Source organism: Acinonyx jubatus, chromosome F2 (assembly GCF_027475565.1).
Source record: "Acinonyx jubatus isolate Ajub_Pintada_27869175 chromosome F2, VMU_Ajub_asm_v1.0, whole genome shotgun sequence".
NCBI lineage: Eukaryota > Metazoa > Chordata > Mammalia > Carnivora > Felidae > Acinonyx > Acinonyx jubatus.
Window position 1 is genome coordinate 30344280 of NC_069394.1, and position 27257 is coordinate 30371536.

A 27257-nucleotide genomic window follows, 5' to 3' on the forward strand; every position below is an offset into this window, starting at 1 on the left:
GGTTAGACTGGTTTTAAGCACCCCCTCAGATTAATGTTAATTAAGATTCTAATTCCCACTACTCTGGAACTGAAAACAATTTGAAAGGTGTGGGTGATTCTCTAATTTCCATAAATTGGAGCAGCTATATGACCATAAAGGCTAAAGGATCCAGCCCTAACTATCAACCCACCAAAGTACTGAAAATTTATGTTCCATGATTGAAAGCCACCAGGAACAACCAAATCTTTTCATAGGTTTTCAGTCTTTTCTCTGAGAAACGACTGCTGGAGTACAAAAGTTAGAGAATCAAAAAACATATCATACACTTTCCTTTTCAGGGCAGTCATCCTTTATTCAAGAATTTCATCAACTTTTGGAAATAGCTCTATTTTTTTTTCCTTTGTAGAATTTTGTCTTGATAGAGAAACTGGTACACGATTCCAATTCTACTATTTATTATTAAAGATTTAATGAGAATCCATCTGCATGTGTTGAATTGTGCCCCCCCCCCCAAATATGTTGAAGTCCTAAACTTCAATACCTCGGAATGTGATGTTATTTGGAAATAGGGTGTTTGTAGATTTAACCAAATTAAGATGAAGTGATTAGGATGGGCTCTAATTCAATACAACTTGTATCCTTATAAAAGCAAAATTTGGACAAAGGCACAGGGAAGATGATGTGATGATGGCCTTTTGATGGCAGAGGCAGAGATTGGACTGATGCAGCTGGAAGCCAAGGGATGCCAAGGATTGCTGCCCACCACCAGAAGCTAGGAAGAGGCAAGGAAGGATTCTACCCAGTGTCCCAGAGAAGCATAGTCCTACTGACACCTGGATTTGGGAATTTCAAGCCAATTCCCAATTTGTGGTGCTTTATTATGGTAATACACAATCTGTTGCCATGGTGAAAATCTTTCTTTGAGAAACACATCTGAAAGAATAGATGAATAATAGAGAATATAATGCTCTGTTTCTCATTAAAAGATATGCTTATTTTAAGTGTTGATTTAAATTCTAGTTCGTTAATATACAGCGTAATATTGGTTTCAGGAGTAGAATTTAGAGATTCATCACTTACATACAATGCCCAGTGCTCACCATAACAAGTGCCCTCCTTAATACCAATCACCCAGTTAGCTCAATCTGTTTAAAAAAAAATTTTTTTTAATGAGAGATTTCTATTATTAATACAAAAGCTACACATGTTCATTATGGACAATGTTAAAAACAGATAGGTGGTCTAAACTGGTCCTTGCCCTGTAAAGTCTATTCTTCACAGAGCAACTGGAATGAACTAGTTAAAATACTGATTTTTGCCTCTTCTCTCATTAGAATCCTTCAGAATTTCTATCTCTCTCAGAGCAAATCCATAGAATACAGTGGCCTATAATCCATTTAAATCATTACAGCAATGGTTCTGAATAAACTGGGGGCATTTAAAAACTGCTGCTGTCTGGTTCATCCTAGATAAATTCCAGCAGAATTTCCAAGGGTGCAGACTGGGCAAGGGCAGGGTGATTCTAAGGTACTACTCTAAGATGAAGAACTGCTGCCAGTCACAATTTTTCCTCCTCCTCCTGAAAGCCCTTCTCTTTGCCCCTCTTATCTCTTAGACTTCACCTTCTACTGGCCACACGAACTTCCTTGCTGTGCCCTACAAACCTCAACGATGTTCTCACTCGCGATTTGTTCTTGTACCACTTCCACAGGCACCCATTCACATGACTCACTCGTTCATTTCTTTCAGGTCTCTGCTCAAGGAAACTTTACTGGTGAAGCTTTTTCTGACCTCTTAAAAAAATACTCCCCCCATTCCATCTGCCCTAATATTCCTTTTCCCCTTTCCCTTATTTTTCTTTATATCATTTACCAATCTTTGACATATTATACTCTTGTTTATTTTTTAACTGCCTGCTACACCCAACTTGAATGTAAGCTCCTTAAGGGCAAAGACGCTTGTGTTGTTAACTGTTATATCCCTAGAAAAATGTGTGGCAAATAGTAGGCATTCAATACATGTTTCTTGAACAAATACATGAATTATGATAGGATTGGGGAATATGCTAAAATGTGAAATGAAATCATGTCCTATTGAATATCGGTAAGTTTTGTTTCAACTCGGGAGTTACCTTTGCGTATCACAACTGTATTAATCGTCCTATTATAATAAAACAACATAAGGAATTCATGAACATTCTGAACTATCTTCAATGTCCTCCTAACATTTCTATTTCTACTCCCGATCATTTACTTTTCTTCATATTTTAATCCCCTGCTTTTCCTCTTACTCTGAAACTCTGGATCAGTCTTCATCTCCATCCTTTACTGATACCTTGAATACTGGTGTTGGCCATGTTCTCCTCCTACCTATCCCTGCATCTTCTTTTCTGCCCACGATGGCTTCAGTGGTTCTCATTTTGACTGCCATTTAGAATATGTGGAGACCTTTAAGAAAATACCAACGTTAGGCTAGTTTCCAGCTTATACCAGTTAAATAGGACTCTCTGAGTTGAGGCTCAAGCATTGGTTTAAAAAATTCCGTGGGTAATTCTGATGGACAGCCAGAATTGAGAACCGCAGAAAGATACTGAGAACTTCTCAGATCACGGTTCAAATTCTTTTCTGTGTTTTGGGGAAGTAATATAAACAAGATGTAAGTTAGCAAGATAGAGAATTGTGGAAATGAAAGTCAACCAGGGAGAGACTAGAGGGAAGGAAAGGAGTCAGCTATTGCAATACTCTAGGCAAGTGATGAGAATCTGAATTTAGGACGCAGGTGACAAGGAGTAGACGGATAAGAGATTATACAGACAGGAGGCAGGATGTATCAAGTTATCTATTGTTGGGCAACAACCCCTCCCCCCCCAAATTTAGTGGCCTCAAAAAAGCAACAGTGATTTATTTGGCTTATAAATCTGCCATTTAGTTAGGCTCCGCGGGAATGGCCTATCTGCACCATGTGGTATCAGTGAGATGGCTCTAGTCTGAAAGATGTACTTTTAAGATGGGTTACTCACGTCTGTCAGATTGGGGTTGGCTGTCAACTTTGAGGCTTAGCAAGGGCTGAAGCTTAGAGTTTTGTTTTGTTTTTAATTTTCATAAATCTGACGAGGGCCGAGTGGGGTATACTTTTGGGAAGACGTGCCAGTCTTGGCTCAGAAGGCTCCTCCACAGGAAGGCCAGCTCTCAGTGCCTGCTCCTTCAGGGGTTCAAGTCCCAGGCCAGAGAGTTCCTGGCATCCCAGCCTTGGGCGGTGGGGTCATCCCCTCGATGGAGGCCGGGTGACGGGGTCAGTGCGCTGAGTCCTGCCAGCGTTGGCCCCTCTCGGTCGGTCCTGTGCCCGGCCTGTCACTGGCGGCCGGCGACGTGGCCGGGTCTGGCGTTTGGGACATGCATGCCGGGGGCTTCAGGAGGGCTCCGCGGGGCTGGCAGGTTTTCCCTGGACTTGGGGGCGGCTGTGTTCGTGCAGGGAGGCGCGAGAGGACATGGGCTCGGAGAGCAGGGGGTGGTGGACTGCCCCCTCAGGCTCTGGTCGGCTTCTCCCCTTTGGTGGACGCCCGGGACCCTAGGTCAGGCGGGGGGGAGTCCGAGCAGCCTGTGACTGTGTGGTTGGGGGGAGGGGCACATGGCGCCCGCTGTCTCCACCATCTCCACAGCGCAGTTCGTCGGCCTCCTGCGACTCTCTCTGTCAGCGTCTTCAGTGTTCCTGGTGGCGCTCCTCCCTGAGTTGTCCCTGCTACTCCCTGAGGTGCGGCTGCATCTCCTCAGGGGCCGCCTTCTGCCGCTTGGCCTTCCGCCTGCGCAGGCCTCTCAGGCGCGCCTTGTGGAGCGCGAGCCGCGGCTGCGGTCGGTGGTCGCCATCTTGCTACTTGTTGTTGCGTTTCCCGGAGGAGAGGCTTCCGCCGGCGGTGAGGCTTCCGCCGGCGGCTGCGGCTCAGTGCGCACGCTGCCCTGGTCGTCGCCGAAGGCTTTGCTGCCTTACCACACGGTGGCTGCATTCCGAGAGCGCGCGTTCCTAGAAGGATTGCGTTTTCAGTTCCATCGTAAGTCGCACAGCGTCACTTGCGTTATTGGCTGAGGCGGTCACAAAGGCTAACCTGGAAGAGGACGCGGACGGCATTATCTTGATGGGATTGGCAAGGTTTTAGAAGAGGACTGGGCTGGGAGATATGGTGGTGGCCAGTTTAGGCCACGGTCGGCCTCTGTCTTGGGGTCTAATTGGAAGGGGACGATGAAAACAACGAAGAAGGAAGGGCAAAGGTGATTTAAGTAAAAGCAGCTTTAAAGATAATGCTTATTTGGATTATTACCAAAAGTTAAGTACGTAATGTTATCACTAGCTAGGGCTGCAGGAAATACTGTTTCTAATACATGCTCTTAAAGCCTACAGTAGTGTGTTTCATTTGCTTTGTTCAGAACATACATTGGATCTGGACACTGGATAATCCTTCTGGAAGGGTGATAATTTTCTAAAAGCTTTTGGAAACCTTTGATAGCTAGGCTGTTTTCACACGTGTGTCCTGTTACTTGAGTGAATGTACACAACTCAAACGACTGGTAAGGTTAGGAGAAATATGAAAACAAAAGAAAACAGGAAGCCACTTCTTCCAGCCCACTGTTACTATTTTAAGGGATTGATACAGGGAATTTCCTGACTTAACTTTAATCTTAAATTATATGCTTCCATGGTGGTAATACAAAAATAGGCCCAGTGGAACCACCTCCTTGTCTTAGGTAAACTTATCAGTTGTTGCGGGCGGGGGCGGGGGTGGGGGGGGGCGGATAAAAAGGGCAGCTGGAATCATTGTGAAAAATGACCTCTCTGGTAGTCATGGGGTCAGTTGCAATAAATATTATGTTATGATGATGCCTGTGATGAGTAGTAGCTAAGAGAACAATGTTCTGGTTCCTTTGGACTCTTATCCCATTGGCAAACACTCCAGAAGAGGGGTTCACATCCAGCTCTGCCTTGTCCATGTGAGTTCTTGGTTCAGGCAGTATCTTAAAGCAGAAGAATGAAGGAGAGGGGGATTGAGAAGTGTGTTTAATGGTTTCATTGCAAGGCTAAGCTCACCACACACTTGGGCTGCATTTTTTCCCCCTAGAATTAATTCAGACTGCTGTTTATAGATTTGTTGTTTTTGACAAAGTTCAATCATGTGAAAAGGCTATAACTAAATGTATCAGATGTTTAATATTAAGAAAACAGGTGAGTGGCAAAGCATACTCATGCACTTAGTAAATATTTATTAAATGCCTACTGTGCGCAAAACACAGTGCCAGCTGAGCTTAGAATCTTGTTCTGATTTGGATCAAATCTAAATGCAGGAGTTGATCTTATAATCATCGTTTTTGTTAGTTCAACATTTTGCTTTCACTCAGCCAAGTTTACAAAGCAGCACATTGCTTACAATTTGACTCATCAACTGGCAGGTTTTACTGCTGCTTTCTCTTTGACCGTATGAGTACACATCATAAAATCAGCACCATTGACTTTGAAGACATTTATTAAAATAATGCATTTGTGAGAGGAAATTTTATAAGACCTGTGGGTTATAAACTCCTTGATCTATTTACTCCAAATCATTGGATCCTAATCCTTGCAGGGTGGGACAGGTCTTGATGCTTGTAGTGTGATGTGAGAGAAGTTTTAAGTGTATTAGTCACAACCGGAGTATACTGAGCTCCCTTAACAATTAGGTCCTCACATTTGTTACTTTTGAAACCTTGATTTAGATCCAACCGATATAACATAACTCTTTCAGAAGAATGGCCTATAACAACTATAATTTTAAAGATATATTTTCTAAGTAGCTAACTTTGAGTGAATACATGTATGTGTATGTGTGTGTGTGTGTGTGTACTGCCAAGATTCTGTACATTTTATTTGTAAAATGTGCCAGTCAATATTTACTAAAGAAAAAATTGAAGAATGTATCTCTCAATGATGATGGAAAGACAGGAAGAATTTTTCTTAGGTAGTATTCTTATATTTGGAAGAAGGTTCAAAACAGTAACATAGATTTTGGTGGAGAAACAAACCTATATACATGTCAGGCACTGGTAGTTAATGGAGAATAAAAGATGACTGAGATTTGGCTCATATCCTTTGGGAAGCTGCAGTGAGTGAGAAGAACTTGATTCAGATGTGAAGAACAAAAAGCACTCCCATGTATGCTACGGTATTGTCTGCAGAAAGGAGTTGAGGAAGACAACTTGGAGAGGCAGATATTTGAACTGGCTCATAAAGCCTGAATAACATTTCTTCCAGGAATGGCAAGACAACTGTGTTTCAGGGAAAAGACACCAAGAAAGAGAAAGGTCCGTGCAACCAAAGTGCCAAACCCCAGGAACCTATAAGAGAAAGCAGGATAGGACAGATGAGGGAGGCCTAGAGAACTTGGATAATGTGAGACTTGAGGAGAGGCTGGAAAAGCTTGAGGGTGAAGAGGTCTTGAAAAATCAAGAGGGAGAAAATCTCAGTGACTATTGAACAACAACAACAGCAGGCTAGTAAGAGGCAGCCTAAAGTAAAGTCAGAATTCTTTCCCCTAGCCTAAAAGTCCTTGCCTGGTGGGAACTTCACCTACCTTTATAACCACATCTCCTGCCCCTCTCCTCCTTACTCAATATGAACTTCTTTTGAACACATACCAAACCTGATCCTACCTGAAAAACTGCCCTGGGTCAGTGGTTCTCAATTAGGTGTGATTTTTGTCACCCTGAAGACATTTTAGCAATTTTGGCTGTCAAGACCTACTAACAGAAGATCTACTGGCATCTAGTGGGTAGAGGCTACCAATACTGTTAAACATCCTATAGCAAGCAGGATGTTCCCCTACAACAAAAAATTATCAGTCCCAGAGTGGCAATCGTGTCAAAGTTGAGAAACTTTTAGGTGTTCCCTTAGCATGAGTACTCTTCTCACAGATGTAGTCAATCTGTCACCTCCTTGTTTTATGTTTAAATAAATTATCACTATGGAGTGATTCTTGTTTGTTTCAATTATTGTGCTGACCCTCTATCAAAATATAAGCTCCATGAGGGCAGAGGACTGGACTATATCAACAGTTCCCAGACAGTGCCTGGAACACCACAATGCTCAATAAATATTTGCTAAATAAATAAATGGGTGGGTTGCAATCCTGGTTCTAGCCTCTACTACCTCTGTGATTTTGGCAAGTTTCTAAATTGCTAATGTCCCTTTTTCTCATATGCAAACTGTGGGGCAAGAACTGTGTGTATTGGGTACAGAGCTGTCAAGAACAGTTCTTGACACATCAGTAGAGCCACATTGGCACTAGTTGAATGAATGTTGAAAGGCAATAAATTCCTTATTAGAACGTACTAACACCTTGCTTTGATTCCCGGGTAAACTTTAGCATTTAGGAAAATGGAAGAGTGGGTAGGTGTTTTAGCAAAAGTAGCTTGGGTCCTTCAAAATTAGATGATACAGTGCATTTTTTCCCTTGTTTAGAAACTGATTTTTTTTTAAATATTTTATTTATTTTTGAGACAGAGAGAGAGACAGAGCATGAGCTGGGGAGGGGCAGAGAGAGAGGGAGACACAGAAGCTGAAGCAGGCTCCAGGCTCTGAGCTGTCAGCACAGAGCCCAATGCGGGGCTCAAACTCACAGACCGCGAGATCACGACCTGAGCCGAAGTCGGATGCCCAACCAACTGAGCCACCCAGGCGCCCCTAGAAACTGATTTGAGATGCAAGTTTCTTTACTTGTGATTGGAAAGCTCCAGCCTGTTTTTGTTTGTTTGTTTGTTTGTTTGTTTGTTTAAGAAAACAAGACTCTGGTTAGACATTTTAGAGTAGCTAAACTATGTGTTCAGACCAATTCTGGCCAAACTTGAATGCTTAATGAGGATTAGTACTAAGCTCAGTGCAATGCACAAGGCTAGACATCTGGGTGACAAAGTAAGGACATGGCTGATTTTTAAAATAATTAGTTTCACAGCTTCCATTTTTGGAAAAAGCTTTAGGGATACCACTGGTTCAGAAACAATATGATGAGACAGCATTAGAGGAAAAAGAAAATGTCACATTTAACTTGTGAAAAATGTTCAGCGATAAACCAGATATTTTCTCCATTGGTAAAACAAACAAGCAAGAGCTAGTGAACTGGACCCAAGGAGCCCTGCCAAAGTCAAATCGCCCACGGACACTGTGCAGACTCTTTATTTCTATTTCATTTGGTTTTTTCTATCTTTCCAATACCTCCAGCATAAAATTAAAGTGGGAAGCAATATGTTCTGGTTTATTATGTATTTTTTCATCCTTAGTAGAATCTAAAATTATCCCTAAGCAGATATTCATGTTTGGAGGATAATGTTCTGAAGTCTAACCATGAGACAGATTGTATGTTCTTAGGAAAAATGTTTTAAACAAATCAATATTATTGTTGATCTTTTAAATAAATTCTTAAACTTGTTTAATAATCTCTACTCTCCCTTTTCCTCCTTTTGAAGGCTGAATTGGAATGTCCTAGATCTTCAGAGCCACAGGACAGAAAGACCCTGAGTGCAAAAAGACACCCCCTGAGCACAAATGCACTGAACTGTTACCTTGGTATTTATTTGACACCAACTAGCATTAACTTAGGTAAGATACCATGTCTTTTACCAACATTGGAAAAACAAGAGCATTCAAGAGGGTGATATGTTTCAAGTAGAAGGTAGAATTACTTGCCCACAGCAATAATTTGCAGTACCTACCTGATGCCTGAAGGCCTTTGAGTTTGAGACTCCTTGCTTATTGAAACCCTTCAGATCATTAATTGCCCTGTAATTTCACCTTTGGTCATCTTCTCTGTAACAGGAATAAAGAAATTTAGCCGTAAAATTCAGAAAGGTGAATTTATCTAAAATTCTTAAAATTTTAGACCAAAGGAAATGGCTTGAGAAACATTTTCAGACATCTCATGTTCATTATTTTATCTGTGGAAAACTATAAAATAAATACAATCAAGGACTTGTAAAATTGGAAGAGGTCTAGGGCCATCTAACCTTACCCTCTATATCTGTGTGTGAATTTTCTCAGTTGTTGCATTTGAGTACCACCTCTTTTGTAAGTACTTGGAGTAATGGGGAGCTCCTTACCACACAACACAGCTTTATTGAGCAGTTTTATTGTTAGGACTTTATTATTTGATAAATAATATACCCACAATATAATATGTCCTCTATACCTACCACTGACTATAATAAAGTCTGTTGTCAAATGCATATGAAGTCATGTAGGATAAACCTGATTTCTCTTCCATATGCTCATGAAACAGCCTGTTAGTTATTGGAAGACATGTCAGATGTCCTGTCTATACAACATCTTAGTTTTTCCAGACCAAAGACTCTCAGTTCTTTCGACTGTTAAACATGTTTATTGTGGTATCATAATCCTGATTGTCTCTTCTAGAAGCAATCCATAAACTTCTAGATATATTCTTAGTTATAGCCTATTTTTATTATCATTTTGGATTTGTTTTGGGCTGTCCTCATCTGACAGCTGAAACGTTTGAACTATTGTCAACCATATAGCCTATATATTTTATGGTAAATACAGCTCAATGTTTGTTGTTTAATGTTTGTTTAGGTTATTAATCCTTTGTTGGTTTAAAATATTTATGAAGATTTCATACATTTCAGTACTTACAGTACCTGCAGGTTTGGTATGAGGGGAAAATTGATATGGTCTCGGGAACCTAGATATTAATTTTTTAAGAATAAACTAGAATTTATTCTGTGAGAGATTCAGAGGCCATCTTAGATTGAGGTTTTTTTTTTTTCACTGCCATTTTTTTAAAGTTTATTTATTTATTTTGAGAGAGAGAGAGTGTGTGTGTGTGTGTGTGTGTGTGTGTATGTATGTGCATGAGCTGGGAAGGGGCAGAGATAGAGGGAGACAGAATCTCAAGCAGGCTTCTGACCTGTTGACCTAGGGCTTGAACTCATGAATTGTGAGATCATGACCTGAACTGAAATCAAGAGTTGGCTGCTTAACTACTGAGCTATCTAAGCCCCCTTCACTGCCATTTTTAAATAATCATTTTCCCATTTTCTATTCATGTTTCTTAATTACCTTTAGGTTTCTGCATTTCTAAATGTCTATATTTTCTTATGGAATTTTGAAACTTCTGTATTCTAACTTTATTCAATTTGAGGAAAAGATCATTTTATTTTTCAGTATATCTGATACGATGCTTTATGGTTGTGATAATTCACAATAGTTAGCAAAACAAAAATGAAACTTCCATTTTATACCTATACAAACTTTGCTGAAAAAGAAACCTCCTGCCTTACCTAGCTAGACCAGTAGACTGACACTGAAGTTTCTTCAAACACATTTAGGTGTTATAGCTCACTTGAAAACTTTATACATCCCGTTTCCCTTCAAGGGTTTTCCTGTTCCTTCTTCCTGGTTCTAATTTCTTATGATAACGGAGAACAATAGGGTGTTAGTGGAAGGGGGATAGGGATGCCTGTGTGTATGATTGCCCACTCGTCAGTACTAAGAAGTAACCCAAGTAGTCCAGGAGAGTTTTTATACTGGCTCCAGCTGTTAGTGATCCCAGTGGGTTTGGTGACCAGTTGTTACTGCCCTCACAGCACATGCTGGCACTATAGTGTGTTACACTGCATAGCTGGAGGGCCCAGCTGGGTCTCTTAATAATAATTTTATGGCATGGTGGTCCTTTGACCTCTAATCCAGAGACTCTTCCACATAATTAACACCAAGGTCCCTGTTGGGGGTTGATGGATTGTCATTTTTCTACTTAATATTTATAACCTCTTATAAGCCCACATAAATTTTAGGATTTTCTTCTATACCAAATTTAACTTCAAAGAAAACTGTGGCTGGTCCTTGCCTTTTCCAGTCTAGGCATGCCTTTGCACCTATCACTTGTGATCTGCCCCAGAAAAATCCACACATTCCTCTGTTAAGAAACTCTAGTCAAGGAGTGGTTGCTCGTCTTTTAGATTCCGAGCCCTCTTCCCAATTTCCTGGCAGGGCAATTTTTGTGGTATCATCTCTTTCCCCCAGTAAGCACCCAGGTAATAGGTAAGGCAATACAAATTGCACTGTCAGTTCCCTTCCACTTTCTATTCATCTCTTTTTATAGCTGGAGAAAGATGCTCGATTTTCAGGTTTGCATATTTTTCCCAATCTTCTGCCTGGTGAGTTGCTTTCTAGACAGGTAGTTTAAGCTATCCCCCTTATTGGTGGTCCATGGAGGGGATGGAGGAAAGAATGAGAGTGTGGTCAATATATGGCTCAAGTTGAAGCCATATCTATCACTCAGTTCATGTAATTCTCAGAGACAGCCTTACCTTGGAGTTTTATTAGCTCCCTTTTCAAAGTACATTGGCAGTCTGGACAATAATAATTATTCACAGTAATAACGTGAAGATTTGTGTTTGATGACATACTGGTCTAACAAAAACGTGGAATTGAAAAATCAATTCATGCAATCATGCATATTTGAAAGACAATTCTGGGAACTGTTCTTCTTTTTCATCTTTTGCAAAGCTACTCTTGTATTTGACAGTTTCGTAATTCAGATAAGTGGATAATGAAGCCCATCTTTCAGTTCATCTGTCTATATTTAGCAAGCCACCATGTGAGGATATGAAAATAAGACCTGGCCCTTGCCTTGGGCCAAGAATGGTTTTCACATTTTTAAAGAGTTGAAAAAAACAAAACAAAACAAAGAATTCGTGTCACCCTTCATGGCCTACAAAATCTAAAACATTTAATATCAAGTCCTTTCCAGAGTTCACTAAACCACTCACCAGTGACATTTTTACCTGAGTATGGTATTTTCATATTTTTTATCATTTTATACTTTTACTCACTATATTTATTGATATGATTAATATTTAACATTTTGAGATATTTCACTTAATTATCAATAATTTTTCTGTGATTCTTATAATCTGTTCATTAGCTTTTCCTTTCTTTCTTGCTTTATAAATCTAGTCGGCTCTTCTACTCAATAGATACAGTCATTTTGGCAGGGTAAAAATTGAGTACAGACTGCATTAAAATCATTAAATTGATTTCCTACATTTGATTCAGGCATTTTTGAGGCTTTGTGCTGAGAGCTGCATTCAATAAACAATTTTACATTTAAGAAAACTTTATTTGACTGGAATATCATGCCATTTGACTTAAGTTGATTTATCAATTCAGTCAAAATTATCAATGTTTATATACATATACAAAGTATACATTTTTATAGATAAATTGATATCTTCATCTAGGAATAATGTAGCATGTCAAAACATTGTACTTTCTTCAAGTTGACTTACTGCTATATTTCAACACTGTCACCTTATATTCAGTACATTTGTGCATTTCACCATACATTTTTGGAAAGAGTTGAGTCACAGACATCCATCCAATCTAAATGTTTTTTTCAGGATATGAAAGAAAAATATTGTTTTAAAAATCAAGTGAGTTTTAAATACTTTTTAAAACTGCACTTCTATCTGAATTTCCTGAATTTGAAGGGTCATGATAGCCTATCCCTTTTTAGTATAAAAGGAGTTAGGATATAAAGTGTTTTGGTGTGTCAATTTTGTATACATAATAATTCAAACATTCTTAAAACGGGTCTAACATGACCCATATGCTTTTATTCACTACTTGTTACTACTTGAGTTATTTTAATCCTTATCATTTATCTATTGATTGTATTATTCTTTCATGGTATTTATTATGCCATTTAGAACCAGGAATAGCATAGTAATTGAAGCAAGCTAAAACCTTTCAAATGATGTCCATGAAGAAAGAATATTCCTGCAAAACCCAAAGAGGACTTAATACCATATTCGAATTCTTTCCATTCTACAAACATGTAAAACTCTTCTTTCTGAAGAGACCTTGTTGCCTTTCTTTCAGGATGGTCTTTTACCAACTCTTTGCTCTAATGATTTTCTCATTTTGGACCTGAAGTATAGGATCAATCCAAGGCATTAATCCAGTAACCCATGATTATTAAGATTATATTCACCCCAATCTGTATCTAGAGGTTTTGGAGTGCTGGAGTAGGAACCTTGTGTATTCTTCCTTACTTTGTGGCACAAACATCCAGATTGTATGTGGAGATTTGTTTCAGATCATTTGCTGTTTGCTTCTCAATCTTGTTTTCTAAAATATGAAATATTCTTCCAGAAGATAAGGCAAATATGTACAGTGGGAAAAGACAGGAAAAAAAAAAAAAAGAGAGTTGCTATTTCACATGGTCACTGCCAAGAAAAGCTCCTCAGACACCAGTTATAAACTTGTAATTGTAGTCCTTGGAGCAAGCATCCTTTTGTGATCCTAGTAAGATTATGGAAACAATACAGCCACGATTCCTTTATAAATAATTCTGACATAAGAATTTTGTATGGCATATTTAAATTAAATATATTATAAGATACTTGGTATATATGCCTGGAGTCTAAATGTGAGTTGTATATATAGTTATAATAGTATTTACAAATTTTACTCCATAATTTTATAGCTGATAAATAAATTATGGATTTAGGTTTGAAATCAGTTCTTTGGGGCAGGCTGTAGCTCATTAATAACAATTAAAAACAAAGTTTTGATTTTGAATATATGTTAATATATGGTGAGTACATGTTAATCTTTTTTCTTTGTGTTTATAAATGCATATTTAATACCCTTTAATAATTTTTGAATGAATCTTTTACATGTGTTTTTATGTTAGCCTCTCACTATTTAAAATGCCAGTACACTTATCTAGAGTTACATATGATAAGGGTAGTTGTAGCATGAACAAAGTTATTGCAAATTCCTGATCGTCTGCACATTACTTTTTTATGTTGAATTTTGCATAACTTACTATCTCTTCAGCTATTATATAAAATCTTAGTAATTAGAGATAAACAGGCCAATAATCATTTGGCTAGTTTCCCTCTCATATAGAGTGATTCCCTCTACTATATTTTCTACTGATTTATCTTATTATAGTTACATGGTTTAAAGGAGAGAGTTGCTACCATTCCGAAAAGGAATGTTTCCTGATGCTAGGGGTCAAAGAGAAAGAGCATAATTAGAGCTGGAACTTCTGGGTCCCAGTTTTAGCTCAACTGCTTATTATCAGAGTAGTCATTTAATTGTCTGTGAAAATTAGGATAATAGTACTTTACAGGTTTACAGAAGGAGCCAAATGAAATCCTGTGTAGGAAGGTATTTGGTAAAGTGCTAGTTGTAAGTTAACATCATCAATTATTTAACCTGTTTCTTTTCTGTGTCCCATTAAATGGAATTTTATAGCATGCTTTCTTAACAACAGCTGTATTGCTACCAAGGGGGCAAAAATAGATTCTTGGAGGAAGCAAAAAGAAATCTTACTCTTTTTATATGTACGGCACATACACAAATGCAGCATATATATAATATGTGTAATATTTGTAGTGTTAAAATTTTATGAGGAAGAGGGGCACCTGGGTGACTCAGTCGGTTAAGCATCTGACTTCAGCTCAGGTCATGATCTGGCTCCTGAGTTAAAGCCCCACGTCAGGCTCTGTGCTGACAGCTCAGAGCCTGGAGCCTGCTTTGGGTTCTGTGTCTCCCTCTTTCTCTGCCCCTCCCCTGCTCACGTTTTGTGTCTCTGTCTCTCTCTCTAAAATAAATAAACATTTAAAAAAATTACGAAGAGGATAATAAAGAAAAAAATTTCTATGAAGGCTTGTTAGGGGGTGATAATATAAAAAAGGTTGAGAAACACTACGTCATAGTTGATAACAGACACAGATTTTGTGTGGAATAAATATAATTTCATGTTACTTTTTTTCTGTAAGCAAACTTGTTTGTTTCATGCTCCCATTGTGCCTTAAGGAATACATGTAATCTGAGATATTCAGAGTTTCAGTGCCCTTACCCCCCTCATTCCCAGAATTATCTATGTGCTAGGGAACTTATAACAAAGTTTTGAGGCATTGACTCTTTGAATTCCAAGATCCCTTGGAGTTGGTCTCTCCCAGCTGCTTCTGTACCTCCCTGTAGTGCACAGGTCAAAATTGGCTGCTTTCCTGCTACTCTAGAGCTATAGAAAACTTGACAGAAATCTCAGAGACCTTCTGCCCAGATTCTCCCTCCAGATAGTTTTGCCCTGTTCACTTTTTGACTATGAGGAATCCAGAGATTTTGTCTACATTTTGGGCTTTATCCAAATACAGGAGCCAAAGATTCCTATGCATTTAGTTCCTCAAAATTTTACTGGTTACTTTATCTTACCACTACCCCCACCCCATGGTTCAGCCCCAAGGGTAGAGGGTGAGGTTGAGTGTGCAGCGTATAATTCCCTTTTGGGAGAACATTCTGAAAGCTATTATCCCTTCCAGATATTTTAGAAATGAATTGTTAAGGGTAAACTTACTCTTTATAGTAATTCTTTTATTGTAATAACCCTATCCTGACAAAGTGGTTGCTTCATGATAGAATTTAATGGGAAAGGGCCACTATATTAAATGAAAGTATATGTGGGTGATGGACACATGCAGGGGGCATGTTAGATTTTATTAAACAATTATTTCAGGATATTTTTCTCACTTTGTTAATATATTGCATAGCAGACAACAACTTAATTGAGATGTAATCTATGTATAAAATTCACCCATTATAAAGGTACAATTGAATATTTTTTTTGTAAATTTATGTAGCTGTGCAACCATAGCCACCATCCAGTTTTAGAACTTTTCTATCACTGTCCCTAAATTCTCAAAAGACCATTTCAGCTCAATCCTGGTGGGATCATTCCATTTTACTGCTGAATTAGTATCCCAGTGAAATAGTATTTTGTGGATATACCACATTTTGTTTATCCCTTGATCAATTGATAGGCATTTTAGCTGTTTCCAGCTTTTGGCTGTGATCAATAAGACTACTATGAACATTCTCATAGAAGTCTGTATGGGTGTAAATTTTAATTTCTTTTAGGTAGATTTCTAGGAGTGGATTTGGTTGTTCATGTCATAAGTTTATAGTTAACATTTTCAGAAAGTGCCAGACTGTTTTCCAAAGAGACAGTACTTTTTTTCCATTCTCACCAGCATATATGGAGGGTTCCAATTTCTTTACATCTTTGACAACACTTGGTATTAGATGTCTTTTAATTATAGTTATTTGGTATGCGTGTTGTTTTTTGTCATTGTGGTTTTAATTTGTATTTCTTTAACAACTAATGATATTGAACATCTTTCATGTGCTTATTACCGGGTAATGTATTATCCTGGTGAGCTGTCTACTCAAGTCTTTTGCTAATTTTTAATTGGATGTTTTTAAAAAATATTGAATTGTATGTTTTCTTTATATTTTCTTGGTACAAATTTTCTATCAGATATATAGTTTTAAATAGTTTATTTCAATCTGTGGCTTGTCTTTTCAGTCACTTAATAGTATCTTTAGAAAAACAAAAGTTTTTCATGAAGTCCAGTTGTCAGAGATTTTATTTTTTATTTTTTTTAAATTAAAAAAAAAAATTTTTTTTTTTTGAGAGAGTGTGTAGGGGTAGAGAGAGAGGGAGAGAGAATCCCAAGCAGGCTGGGTGCTGTCAGCGAGCTGCAGGGCTTGATCTCAAAAATCGTGAGATCATGACCAGGACAGAAATCAGGAGTTGGACACTTAACCAGTTAATCCACCCAGGAACCCCCAAGTTTGTCAGAGATTTTTAAAATGGATTGTGTTTCTGCTGTCATGTCTAAAAACACTGTCTAATTCAAGATTATGAAGATTTTCTTTCATATTTTCTTTTAGAAGGTTTTTAGCTTTAGTTCTTACATTTCAGTCTCTCAACTATTTTGATTTACTTTTTTATATGGTTATGATATAGGGTCTAAATTTAGTTTTGTTTTCTATCTTATTATTTGCAAATGCATTTCCAGTTGTCCCAAATGTTCTAGCACCATTTTTTTTTTTTTTTTAAGACTATGCTTTCTCCATTGAACTGACTTTGTGGCACTGTTGTAGAAAACCAGTTGGACATAAATGTAAGGGTTTATTTCTGAACTATCAATTTTGTTTTGTTGATCTATCTGCCTATCATTATACCATTATTACGTTATTTTAATCATTATAACTGAATGTCCAAATTTATTCTTTTTCAAAATTGTTTTAACTATTCTAAGTCCTTTGCATTTCCATATAAATTTAAAAATCAGCATGTAAACTTCTACATAAAAGACTGCGGAATTTTAATGAGAATTATGATGAATCTATAGATCAGTTTGGGGAGATTTGAAATCTTTACAATATTCTGTCTTCTAATCCACAAACAATGGAATTTCTTTCTAATTATTTGGACTTCCTTAATTTCTTTCAACAATGTGTTACAGTTCTCAATTTACAAATCTGTATTTTTTTTGTTAAATATATTCCTAAATATTTTATTATTTTTTGCTGCTATTGTATGTGTAATAGTTTTCTTGCTTTCATTTTCATATTGTTCAATGGTGATAATTTTGATTATTCAAGCCCCTATCTGTCTCCCATCCTAATACTCTCCACTGAGTCTCTGGCTGGTTTACCAGTACATCACTTGCCTCAAACAAGACCATAACCTCAGACTAGCAGAGCTGCCGTCTGTCACTGTTTGCTTGCCACCTGGGTCACCACTTTAACTGTCAACACTTCATTTCAAAGGAGCCCGTTCTGGCAGAATCAGCAAGACTAAATAATTGTTTTTGGCAATTTTGCCCAAGTATATAGTTGGTTTTCTGTCAGATTGAAAGTTGGAAAGAACTTATTTTTATATAATTTTTTTCCCTAAATTAGTTTCAGTATTTAAAAGGTTGGCTATTTTATGCTTAGCAAGTTTTTCTTACACTTTTGTTTAGAACTTTAAAATCAGAATTAGGGGGCTATACATTGTATATTTTTTGCTAAATAAAACAACTCTGAAAATGTATTTCATTTTTTGTACCTATTCATGAATATTTTGTGAGATTTGAAGGACAGAAGTAATTGATGAATAACCAAAAATATTCACATACTTAAGTCACTTTCTGTTAATTAGGTGAGGTCATTATTAATATAGCTTGAGTAGTGTGGTATTTTTCAATGGTATATTTCTCTTTTGAAAGTTTCAAATTTACTATTCCACTTCAGTGTTTAAAGGGCTGTCATAATTTCAGTATTTATTCTGAAAATGAGAATTTTTCAGCTTCTTAGCTATATAATTGATTCATTACATGACAGTGCTCCAAAATCTACATACATGGATACAGATACTAAGCCAGAAGTGTTTATACAAGTTTTACTTTACTTCAGTGTTTTCATTTATTGAGATTAGTAAATATTGTGTAATCTTTGGGCCAAAGTTTTGAATTCTAGAGATAAAATAATTTGCTTTATTCTTGACTAAATTTTAAGTCCTTTGAATATAGATATCACATTCTTTTTAATGTTTATTTATTTTTGACAGAGAGAGAAAGAAAGAGAGAAAGAGAGAGCGCAAGTTGGGGAGGGTCAGAGAGAGGGGGAGACACAGAATCTGAAGCAGGCTCCAGGCTCTGAGCTGTCAGCACAGAGCCTGATGCAGGGTTCGAACTCATGGATCTCGAGATCATGACCCGAGCCGAAGTCAGACACTCACCCAACTGAGCCACCCAGGCACCCCTAGATATCACATTCTTTTAATAATAATTCTCTAATAATACTCTTCACAGATTCTTATATAAGTAAATTTAATAGATGCATTCACTACTCCACTCAACCTCCTATTGTGGAGGTATCACGTATCTCATTATGAAAAGTTAGAAACAAAAGATAAAGTACCTAGAAATTAAGATAAATACATAAAAACCAATAGTTTTCCCCCCATCTAATGAAAGAATATTTATTTGGTACCTACATTATGCTACCCACTAAGGGAGGTGCTGGAGATGGTGGTAAACAATAATAAACATTATCCCTGTGCTCAAGGATTGTTTCCTAGGGAGAGAATCAGCAAATAATGAACAAATAAATAATTCAAACTACAAAATTACTACAAAAAGGAATTAGCTAGGTGAAGCAACAGAAAATAATGGGAAAATCTACCTTGATAAGATGGTTCAGAGGAAAGTTTTTTTGACATTTTCCCCTATTGTTTCACTATTTTACATTTATTTTTTTATTACTTAAAATTTTTATTTGGAATAATTTAAAACTTATGAAAAATTTCAAAAATAAGTACAAGGAATGTCTGTATATACTTGTTCCAATTTATGAAATGCTAATCTTTTACAGCATTCTCTTTATCATTTATTCTTTAAATCTCTCTTTCCATCCGTGTACCTGTGTCGTACATAATTTGTTTTTCCGAGTCATTTAAGTGTGCTTCCATCATGGGCCTCTAACCATATTAGTTTAGTGGATATTTCCCAAGAGGAAGAATATTCTCTTACATAACCACAACAGACTTTTCAACTTGAGTGAAATTAATGTTGAGGAAATAGGTTAATTGAAACTAGTATTTCTATTCCTATTTTGTCAGTTGACCTAATACTGTCCTGTATGTGGCATTGTGTCTGTATTTTCTAGTATGGGATCCCACCTGGGATCAGATAGTGCATTTAGTTGCCATGGCTCTTTAGCTTCTTTTAACCTGTAACATTTCCACAGCTTTTCCTTGTCTTTTATGATATTGACATTTTTGAGGAATGCCGTTGTATCTGAACCCCCTTTTTAACAAAAGAACGTTCCTTACTTTGAGTTTGTATGATTTTCCCTCATGATTAAATTCTAATAACTACAAAGCAGGCTATGGGAAGACATTTTAAGACCATGCACATATCCTTCTCAGCAAAACATTCCTCTGGATTTAGCTTCCATTGACATTTCTTTCCTGTTCAATCTTTATTGTAATGGTTGCAAAATAATGATTTTTATACCCTCACTGGTCCCCTCATATCCTTCAAAGAACATTTGTCATTATCCTGTAAGGAAAGCCTTGCCTTTTCCTCCATTTATTTACTTATCTGGTTATTATTGGTAGGAATTCATAATTCCTATTTTTCAATGGTTTATAATTACTGAGCTTAATTAATTTGATGTTCAAATTGTCTCAGATTTGGCCAGTGGGAACATCTTCATTCTGTCTCCTGTGTTCTTTTGATATACCCATCTTTTTAAAATTTACTTTCATTTATTTATTTTTTTTTACCACTTCCTCCTACTTTCTGGCACTATAAGGTGTTTCAGGCTCATCTTGTTAATACCTTGTATTGGCCTTGATGTCAGTCATTTCCCCACAAATCCTGCTCAGTAGGTCCTACATAAGCGAAAAACAATCGGTTATAAGAAACATCACCCATTTGATTCTAAGATCTGCATTCATATAATCAAAATTGAAAATCTCTTAGGGAATCCAACACGTCTTCTAAAAGCTAATAAAATATAGGAAAATCGAGCAAAAAGGCAGATTTCATCTCAACAAGTGAAAATTTGTTAAAATATTGATATATTTGGAATAATTTGGATGGTACTTGACTCAACGGGTATAATACAGTAATAAGAAAAGCTAAAACAGAGTCGACAGTGATTTTTAAAAAAGGACTAGAATCACTAATTAATTTATAGATTATTGATTAGTGCAGTCTTGGGCTTTTTCCCTCGTTGAACAGAATTCATTTAAATGGAATGGATTAAAGAATTAATGCCAAAAATTAAATGTTATAAAAAAAAAGTTACATGTGAATATGTAATTGAACACAGAATCATTGGGATTTTTTTTGCATAAAAGCAAAAGAGAAACAATATTTATTGAATTGTTACTCATTTCTACAAATGTTTTACCTTTCTCTTAGAATTATTTTCCAAAAGCTAATTATTTCATAACCTTAGAATAAAATGCCCTATTAAAAAAAGAGAACAGTCTTCATATATGTCACAAATGTCTCCATGCAACTGTGCTTTCTGTACACATACCTTCTTAGCTTCATGTCCACTGTCTCCTTTGTTCATTTTATTCCTGGTGCTAGGAAAGTGCCCAGCGCATGGTATGGCCTGGATAAATATTATCTGAGTGAGTAAATCAACAACTTGAGGCAATTGGAGTAAATGTATTTGTACATGCCCTTGTAGCTGTAGGATTAAAATGAAGTCTTTCAGACTTCAGGCCAAAATTGTTTTCTGTACAATGTCTGTCAGCTGAAGGGTATTTAGTTTATATCTGTGCCCTGATGGTGGCTAAGATGAGCATCCACAAACACATAGCATTAATTGGAGCCTTCCTTTTCTGTCCTAGAATATTTATAGATATATAAATATCTGTCTCTCTGTATATATATCTTCTAATGGACTGAATATTGAAGAGATTTGAAGACCATTTCAGTATTTCAAAGAAAATGTGATTTTAACCTTTTTTAGATTTCTCAATATTTTGAGCACTCACATCCTCAAGGTGACTATAATTTAGAGGGGGAAAAAAAGATTGGAAATTACTTTGAAACCCTAAGAGCACAAATCTAACTGGCTTCTGTTCTTCAGTAGTTGTGAGTAATGATAACAAAGAAAAAGGTTAAGACTGCCAGCTTGCGCCCATGGAAATGCAATGGAGAGTTCCAGGCCTGCTGTGGTTCCTACAAAGAGAGATGTTGATTTGGAGATGTCTTTATAAAGTATGCAATGAAAATATATCACAATTTTTGTGTGTGTCTGAATAGATAAATAATTATAAGAACAGTTATATTGACCTTTTTTTAAATACTGTTTTGTCAGGTTAGACTAAATATGAGAGATTCTATCTAGTATTTTTTTTATACCTTGCAATATTTAGCTTTTATGAGTGATGCTTAATTTCTGTATTTGAGAAGTAAAGTGCTGTAGAACATTTGTGTAGGTGTATGGTACCCTGTCCATTATAAATGCCTAATGCCATATATATCAAAATGTTACTGCCAGTATTATATTATTTAGCTCTTATAATAAAGCTACTGGTAAGGCATTTTTTTTTCAATATATGAAATTTATTGTCAAATTGGTTTCCATACAACACCCAGTGTTCATCCCAAAAGGTGCCCTCCTCAATACCCATCACCCACCCTCCCCTCTCTCCCACCCCCCATCAACCCTCAGTTTGTTCTCAGTTTTTAACAGTCTCTTATGCTTTGGCTCTCTCCCACTCTAACCTCTTTTTTTTTTTTTCCTTCCCCTCCCCCATGGGTTTCTGTTAAGTTTCTCAAGATCCACATAAGAGTGAAACCATATGGTATCTGTCTTTCTCTGCATGGCTTATTTCACTTAGCATCACACTCTCCAGTCCCATCCACGTTGCTACAAAGGGCCATATTTCATTCTTTCTCATTGCCACGTAGTACTCCATTGTGTATATAAACCACAATTTCTTTATCCATTCCTCAGTTGATGGACATTTAGGCTCTTTCCACAATTTGGCTATTGTTGAGAGTGCTGCTATAAACATTGGGGTACAAGTGCCCCTATGCATGAGTACTCCTGTATCCCTTGGGTAAATTCCTACCAGTGCTATTGCTGGGTCATAGGGTAGGTCTATTTTTAATTTTCTGAGGAACCTCCACACTGCTTTCCAGAGTGGCTGCACCAATTTGTATTCCCACCAACAGTGCAAGAGGGTTCCCGTTTTTCCACATCCTCTCCAGCATCTATAGTCTCCTGATTTGTTCATTTTGGCCACTCTGACTGGCGTGAGGTGATATCTGAGTGTGGTTTTGATTTGTATTTCCCTGATAAGGAGCGACGTTGAACATCTTTTCATGTGCCTGTTGGCCATCTGGATGTCTTCTTTAGAGAAGTGTCTATTCATGTTTTCTTCCCATTTCTTCACTGGGTTATTTGTTTTTCGGGTGTGGAGTTTGGTGAGCTCTTTATAGATTTTGGATACTAGCCCTTTGTCTGATATGTCATTTGCAAATATCTTTTCCCGTTCTGTTGGTTGCCTTTTAGTTTTGTTGGTTGTTTCCTTTGCTGTGCAGAAGCTTTTTATCTTCATAAGGTCCCAGTAATTCATTTTTGCTTTTAATTCCCTTGCCTTTGGGGATGTGTCGAGTAAGAAATTGCTGCAGCTGAGGTCAGAGAGGTCTTTTCCTGCTTTCTCCTCTAGGGTTTGGATGGTTTCCTGTCTCACGTTCAGGTCCTTTATCCATTTTGAATTTATTTTTGTGAATGGTGTGAGAAAGTGGTCTAGTTTCATTCTTCTGCATGTTGCTGTCCAGTTCTCCCAGCACCATTTGTTAAAGAGACTGTCTTTTTTCCATTGGATATTCTTTCCTGCTTTGTCAAAGATGAGTTGGCCATACGTTTGTGGGTCTAGTTCTGGGGTTTCTATTCTATTCCGTTGGTCTATGTGTCTGTTTTTGTGCCAATACCATGCTGTCTTGATGATGACAGCTTTGTAGTAGAGGCTAAAGTCTGGGATTGTGATGCCTCCTGCTTTGGTCTTCTTCCTCAAAATTACTTTGGCTATTCGGGGCCTTTTGTGGTTCCATATAGTTTTTAGGATTGCTTGTTCTAGCTTTGAGAAGAATGCTGGTGCAATTTTGATTGGGATTGCATTGAATGTGTAGATAGCTTTGGGTAGTATTGACATTTTGACAATATTTATTCTTCCAATCCATGAGCAGGGAATGTCTTTCCATTTCTTTATATCTTCTTCAACTACCTTCATAAGCTTTCTATATTTTTCAGCATACAGATCTTGTACATCTTTGGTTAGATTTATTCGTAGGTATTTTATGCTTCTTGGTGCAATTGTGAATGGGATCAGTTTCTTTATTTGTCTTTCTGTTGCTTCATTGTTAGTGTATAAGAATGCAACTGATTTCTGTACATTGATTTTGTATCCTGCAACTTTGCTGAATTCATGTATCAGTTCTAGCAGACTTTTGGTGGAGTCTATCGGATTTTCCATGTATAATATCATGTCATCTGCAAAAAGGGAAAGCTTGACTTCATCTTTGCCAATTTGGATGCCTTTGATTTCCTTTTGTTGTCTGATTGCTGATGCTAGAACTTACTGGGAAGGCATTTTTGTGCCCCTTTAGTAGATGAGGAATATAGGTCACATAAAACTCAGGCAGTTTGTCCAAGGAACACAGACCTGTGAAGTGGCAAAGCCAGGGCTTATCTCCAGATCAGCCTGTCTTTGCTGCATGGGCTGCCCTTGACTTCTCATGGCCCCAAAATGTTGATTGCCATGTGGTTTTGATTTCTGGCTACAAACCCAAATGTATTTATTAAACATATGCAATTCTTTTAGATGTAGAGGCCCTCATGTTCATATATTCCCTGCTGCCTTGCTAAATGGTGTTATAAATTACACTTATACACACACACACACACACACACACACATTTTTTTCCCTGAGTGTGGAAGAGAGAAGAAAGGAGAAATACTGGGTATAAGACAGTAAAGTAAGATACCTAAGAAAAAAATATTAGCACGGTTACCTGATGTTGCTAAAATACAGAAACTCATGAAATATCCTTGATTCTTAGTTAACTTTGTGTTAGATCTTTTGCTTAAAACCTGAAATAGCTTCTGTGTAGGCAGAATAATGGCCTTCCAAAGATGTCCACATACTTATCTCAGGATCTTACGAATATATTACCTCACATGACAAAAGAGACTTTACAGGTGTGATTAAACTGAAGACCTTGAGATGCCGAGATTATCCTTGTGGGCCCAATGTAATCACTTTATAAAAGTGAAAGAGGGAGGTAGAAGAGTGAAAGGGAGAGGAGATGTGACATTGAAGTGGTAAGAGGGCCATGTGCTAGGAAATGTGAATATGGGTAACCTCTAGAAGCTGGAGAAGAAAAGGAGATGGGTTCTTTCCTACAGCCTCTAGATGGAACACAACACTAGTAACCCATTTTGGACCTCTGACTTGAGAACTATAAGATAATAAATTTATGTTACCTTATTTAAGCCACTAAATTCTTGATAATTTGTTACAGCAGCAGTAGGAGACTAATACAGCATCCCACTATGATTCTAATAAAACCCAAAGTCCTTAGCCTTGACTCTAAGACCCTTCAGGATTGCATCTCACTCAACTGCCTGCCTCACATCTGAACTCCATGCTTTATAATTTGCTCTCCACCAAGATGATATTGCTCAGAGTTGGTTTGCATAAATTCTTGCCTTCTCTGTTTCCTGGTCTTGCTTTTCTCTGCCTGAGGCTGTGCCTTCTTCCCTATTCTTTCTCATATCATCTCTAATATCAACCACGGTTCTACTTATACTATAGCCAGGATAATCAATACTTCAGATTTCATTCCTATAGGAAGTCTTCCCAGTACTTTTTCTATCCCTCAGTAAGCAGTTCTATGCTCCCTGTGATATTGTGATTTGTAGGAAATATATATTTGGGTTTTGTTCATGGTTCCTGGCTCATGGCTTGTAAAACCCCTTGAATTTCCTGTAATATGAGCAATGAAGGTGTTTTTTGTTAGGCTTATGAAATTATTTTTTTAAGCCCTTGGGTGACTTAAGGGTAGGGATATGGTTGTCAGGAGAATTAACCATGTGATTACAGCGTTCAAAGTTTCAGCCTCCTCTTCCCCCACATCCCAACGTCTGGGGAGGGGAAAGGTGCTGGAGATTGTGTTCAGTTGCCAGTGGTCAATGACTTCGTGAGTCATGCTGATATAATGGAGCCTCCATAAAACCCCAAAAGGACAGGGTTCCAAGAGCTTCCAGGGTGTGCTTGGGGGAGTGACACACCTGAAGAGGGCATGGAAGCTCCGCACCCTTTCCGTGTATCTTGACCTTTGCATCTCTTCCATCTGGCTGTTCCTGTCATTATATCCATTTATAATAAACTGGTAATCTAGTGAGTAAATGCATTTCCTGAGATCTATGAGCTACTCTAACAAATTAGTGGAACCTAAAGGGGATGTCTTTTGTAAATGCATCTTATTGGAACCTCTGATTTATAGACAGACTTGTAACTGGCGTCCAGAGTTGGGGTGGGGAGCAGACTTGTAGAACTGAGCCCTTAACCTGTGGATTCTGATGCTACCTCTGGGTGTTGGTGTTAGAATTGACTTGAATTGTACAATACCCAGTTGGCATCCAGAGAACTTTTGGTGGTGGTAGAGGGAAGTGCTCCCTCCCCTCCAGGAATTGGAATTGGGTTCCTGTTACTCCCTTAATTCAACCTCTACTCTAATTAATCTTTATGATAGCATCTATTATACAGCATGAAACAGTCTATTCATAGTTTCATAATTTTGTCTCGAGGTCCAGCATAGTGTTGCCAGTATACAGTCAATGCTCATGAAAAATTTTCTATATTAATTTGCTCAAGAAGTTTGTGAAACTAAAGGTAACTGAATTATTTATAAAAGGAGGAAAGACCTTCTTGGAGGGAGTTCTGTAAAAAAAAAACAGCTGTAGGTAATGAATAGTTTGACTGATAGCCTGTGCAGCTATCTCTGTTCTGGCACAACATTTATGCTTTTGATACACGTAACATTAAGCTCTTATAAAGGGGAAGGTGCAGCATACCAATTCATGAAATGATCCACATTCTGTAGCTCTTTATATCAAAACTATGTATCACAACTGATGTATCCAACATTTGCATTATGTACAAACAACTATAGGGCATTTCTTATATCTAGATTTCTTTAAAAAAATTTTTTTTTAACATTTATTTATTTTTGAGACAGAGAGAGAGCATGAACAGGGGAGGGTCAGAGAAAGAGGGAGACACAGAATCTGAAACAGGCTCCAGGCTCTGAGCTGTCAGCACAGAGCCCGACGCGGGGCTCGAACCCACGGACCACGAGATCATGACCTGAGCCAAAGTCAGACGCTTAACCGACTGAGCCACCCAGGCGCCCCTAGATTTCTTTTAAAGTTTGTTTCCCTTTTAGTAGTGTAGACAGAAGATGGACAGTTTCATGGAGAAGTGACAGCCCTTGTCTCATCACAGTATTACAGATGGAAACTTCTTAAACAGGCTGGGGAGTTAAGGGATCCTAAAGCAATGTAGAATCTGTGAAAGAGGGGGTTTCACATGAGGGAAGGGTTAGGATCTGCAGGGGAAGACTTGCCATCCTCATGCTTGCTACTTCAAAAAAGTCAGGAGTAAAAGAAACCACATAGACATTTAAAAAATAGTTTTCTGTTGGGAAAATTTAGGTTAAGTTATACTACGCCTATAGTTTCAGTTGGTAAGAACAATTATATTAAAAAGATATACCCTGGAATCAGAGACAATTTGTTTATCAGCTTTGCTTATCTGAGTCTGAGTTAGGTCCTCCAGTGTTTGAAAAGCTTTGATGCCT

The 27257-nt window shown here is 37.6% G+C and overlaps 1 long non-coding RNA gene and 1 other non-coding gene across 2 annotated transcripts in view; both read right to left on the reverse strand.

The window, feature by feature from the left end:
* Positions 1 to 4197, reverse strand: part of LOC128312901 (uncharacterized) — a 78878-nt gene extending 74681 nt beyond the window's left edge. The window contains exon 1 of the long non-coding RNA XR_008292827.1: positions 3002 to 4197. This is a non-coding gene — a long non-coding RNA (uncharacterized LOC128312901). The remainder of the gene's footprint in view (positions 1 to 3001) is intronic.
* Positions 4198 to 26721: 22524 nt separating this feature from the next.
* Positions 26722 to 26806, reverse strand: TRNAQ-UUG (transfer RNA glutamine (anticodon UUG)). The gene has a single exon. It is a non-coding gene; the product is annotated as a tRNA-Gln (tRNA).
* Positions 26807 to 27257: the final 451 nt, after the last annotated feature.